A 4,463-nucleotide genomic window follows, 5' to 3' on the forward strand; every position below is an offset into this window, starting at 1 on the left:
CTTGTATTAGTGTGGAAAAAACACTTTTTGCACTTGTGATATTGTTGAAAAACCACTTTTCGCACCTGTGTTAGTGTTAAAAAACCACATTTCGCACTTGTGTTGGTGCAGGAAACCACTTTTGCACTTGTATTAGTGTGGAAAACCACTTTTCGCACTTGTGTTAGTGTTGAAAAACCACTTTTCGTACTTGTGTTAGTGTTGAAAAACCACTTTTCGCACTTGTGTTGGTGCAGGAAACCACTTTTGCACTTGTATTAGTATGGCAAAACCACTTTTCGCACTTGTGTTAATGTTGAAAAACCACTTTTCGCACTTGTATTAGTGTTGAAAAACCACTTTTCGCACTTGTGTTAGTGTTGAAAAACCACTTTTCGCACTTGTGTTGGTGCAGGAAACCACTTTTGCACTTGTATTAGTGTGGAAAAAACACTTTTTGCACTTGTGATAGTGTTGAAAAACCACTTTTCGCACTTGTGTTAGTGTTGAAAAAACCACTTTTCGCACTTGTGTTAGTGTTGAAAAACCACTTTTCGCACTTGTGTTGGTGCAGGAAACCACTTTTGCACTTGTATTAGTGTGGAAAAACCACTTTTCGCACTTGTGTTAGTGTTGAAAAACCACTTTTCGCACTTGTGTTGGTGTTGAAAAACCACTTTTCGCACTTGTGTTGGTGCAGGAAACCACTTTTGCACTTGTATTAGTGTGGAAAAAACACTTTTTGCACTTGTGATAGTGTTGAAAAACCACTTTTCGCACCTGTGTTAGTGTTAAAAAACCACTTTTCGCACTTGTGTTGGTGCAGGAAACCACTTTTGCACTTGTATTAGTGTGGAAAAACCACTTTCCGCACTTGTATTAGTGTTGAAAAACCACTTTTCGCACTTGTGTTAGTGTTAAAAAACCACTTTTCGCACTTGTGTTAGTGTTGAAAAACCACTTTTCGCACTTGTGTTGGTGCAGGAAACCACTTTTGCACTTGTATTAGTGTGGAAAAAACACTTTTTGCACTTGTGATAGTGTTGAAAAACCACTTTTCACACTTGTGTTAGTGTTGAAAAAACCACTTTTCGAACTTGTGTTGGTGCAGGAAACCACTTTTGCACTTGTATTAGTGTGGAAAAACCACTTTTCGCAGTTGTGTTAGTGTTGAAAAACCACTTTTCGCACTTGTGTTAGTGTTGAAAAACCACTTTTCGCACTTGTGTTGGTGCAGGAAACCACTTTTCGCACTTGTCTTAGTGTTGAAAAACCACTTTTCGCACTTATGTTAGTGTTGAAAAACCACTTTTCGCACTTGTGTTGGTGCAGGAAACCACTTTTGCACTTGTATTAGTGTGGAAAAAACACTTTTTGCACTTGTGATAGTGTTGAAAACCCACTTTTCGCACTTGTGTTAGTGTTGAAAAACCACTTTTCACACTTGTGTTGGTGCAGGAAACCACTTTTGCACTTGTATTGGTGTGGAAAAACCACTTTTCGTACTTGTGTTAGTGTTGAAAAACCACTTTTCGCACTTGTATTAGTGTTGAAAAACCACTTTTCGCACTTGTGTTAGTGTTGAAAAACCACTTTTCGCACTTGTGTTGGTGCAGGAAACCACTTTTTCACTTGTATTAATGTGGAAAAAACACTTTTTGCACTTGTGATAGTGTTGAAAAACCACTTTTCGCACTTGTGTTAGTGTTGAAAAAACCACTTTTCGCACTTGTGTTGGTGCAGGAAACCACTTTTGCACTTGTATTAGTGTGGAAAAAACACTTTTTGCACTTGTGATAGTGTTGAAAAACCACTTTTCGCACTTGTATTAGTGTGGAAAAACCACTTTTCGCACTTGTGTTAGTGTTGAAAAACCACTTTTCGCACTTGTGTTGGTGTTGAAAAACCACTTTTCGCACTTGTGTTGGTGCAGGAAACCACTTTTGCACTTGTATTAGTGTGGAAAAAACACTTTTTGCACTTGTGATATTGTTGAAAAACCACTTTTCGCACCTGTGTTAGTGTTAAAAAACCACATTTCGCACTTGTGTTGGTGCAGGAAACCACTTTTGCACTTGTATTAGTGTGGAAAACCACTTTTCGCACTTGTGTTAGTGTTGAAAAACCACTTTTCGTACTTGTGTTAGTGTTGAAAAACCACTTTTCGCACTTGTGTTGGTGCAGGAAACCACTTTTGCACTTGTATTAGTATGGCAAAACCACTTTTCGCACTTGTGTTAATGTTGAAAAACCACTTTTCGCACTTGTATTAGTGTTGAAAAACCACTTTTCGCACTTGTGTTAGTGTTGAAAAACCACTTTTCGCACTTGTGTTGGTGCAGGAAACCACTTTTGCACTTGTATTAGTGTGGAAAAAACACTTTTTGCACTTGTGATAGTGTTGAAAAACCACTTTTCGCACTTGTGTTAGTGTTGAAAAAACCACTTTTCGCACTTGTGTTGGTGCAGGAAACCACTTTTGCACTTGTATTAGTGTGGAAAAACCACTTTTCGCACTTATGTTACTGTTGAAAAACCACTTTTCGCACTTGTGTTAGTGTTGAAAACCACTTTTCGCACTTGTGTTAGTGTTGAAAAACCACTTTTCGCACTTGTGTTGGTGCAGGAAACCACTTTTGCACTTGTATTAGTGTGGAAAATACTCTTTTTGCACTTGTGATAGTGTTGAAAAACCACTTTTCGCACTTGTGTTGGTGCAGGAAACCACTTTTGCACTTGTATTAGTGTGGATAAACCACTTTTCGCACTTGTGTTAGTGTTGAAAAACCACTTTTCGCAGTTGTGTTAGTGTTCAAAAACCACTTTTCGCACTTGTGTTGGTGCAGGAAACCACTTTTGCACTTGTATTAGTGTGGAAAAAACACTTTTTGCACTTGTGATAGTGTTGAAAAACCACTTTTCGCACTTGTGTTAGTGTTGAAAAACCACTTTTCGCACTTGTGTTGGTGCAGGAAACCACTTTTGCACTTGTATTAGTGTGGCAAAACTACTTTTCGCACTTGTGTTAGTGTTGAAAAACCACTATTCGCACTTGTGTTAGTGTTGAAAAACCACTTTTCGCACTTGTGTTGGTGCAGGAAACCACTTTTGCACTTGTATTAGTGTGGAAAAAACACTTTTCGCACTTGTGTTAGTGTTGAAAAACCACTTTTCGCACTTGTGTTAGTGTTGAAAAACCACTTTTCGCACTTGTGTTGGTGCAGGAAACCACTTTTGCACTTGTATTAGTGTGAAAAAAATACTTTTTGCACTTGTGATAGTGTTGAAAAACCACTTTTCGCACTTGTGTTAGTGTTGAAAAACCACTTTTCGCACTTGTGTTGGTGCAGGAAACCACTTTTGCACTTGTATTAGTGTGGAAACACCACTTTTCGCACTTGTGTTAGTGTTGAAAAACCACTTTTCGCACTTGTGTTGGTGTTGAAAAACCACTTTTCGCACTTGTGTTGGTGCAGGAAACCACTTTTGCACTTGTATTAGTGTGGAAAAAACACTTTTTGCACTTGTGATAGTGTTGAAAAACCACTTTTCGCACCTGTGTTAGTGTTAAAAAACCACTTTTCGCACTTGTGTTGGTGCAGGAAACCACTTTTGCACTTGTATTAGTGTGGAAAAACCACTTTCCGCACTTGTATTAGTGTTGAAAAACCACTTTTCGCACTTGTGTTAGTGTTGAAAAACCACTTTTCGCACTTGTGTTAGTGTTGAAAAACCACTTTTCGCACTTGTGTTGGTGCAGGAAACCACTTTTGCACTTGTATTAGTGTGGAAAAAACACTTTTTGCACTTGTGATAGTGTTGAAAAACCACTTTTCACACTTGTGTTAGTGTTGAAAAAACCACTTTTCGAACTTGTGTTGGTGCAGGAAACCACTTTTGCACTTGTATTAGTGTGGAAAAACCACTTTTCGCAGTTGTGTTAGTGTTGAAAAACCACTTTTCGCACTTGTGTTAGTGTTGAAAAACCACTTTTCGCACTTGTGTTGGTGCAGGAAACCACTTTTCGCACTTGTCTTAGTGTTGAAAAACCACTTTTCGCACTTATGTTAGTGTTGAAAAACCACTTTTCGCACTTGTGTTGGTGCAGGAAACCACTTTTGCACTTGTATTAGTGTGGAAAAAACACTTTTTGCACTTGTGATAGTGTTGAAAACCCACTTTTCGCACTTGTGTTAGTGTTGAAAAACCACTTTTCACACTTGTGTTGGTGCAGGAAACCACTTTTGCACTTGTATTGGTGTGGAAAAACCACTTTTCGTACTTGTGTTAGTGTTGAAAAACCACTTTTCGCACTTGTATTAGTGTTGAAAAACCACTTTTCGCACTTGTGTTAGTGTTGAAAAACCACTTTTCGCACTTGTGTTGGTGCAGGAAACCACTTTTTCACTTGTATTAATGTGGAAAAAACACTTTTTGCACTTGTGATAGTGTTGAAAAACCACTTTTCGCACTTGTGTTAGTGT

The sequence above is a fragment of the Myxine glutinosa genome, unplaced genomic scaffold (assembly GCF_964187855.1).
Source record: "Myxine glutinosa unplaced genomic scaffold, kmMyxGlut1.1 SCAFFOLD_264, whole genome shotgun sequence".
NCBI lineage: Eukaryota > Metazoa > Chordata > Myxini > Myxiniformes > Myxinidae > Myxine > Myxine glutinosa.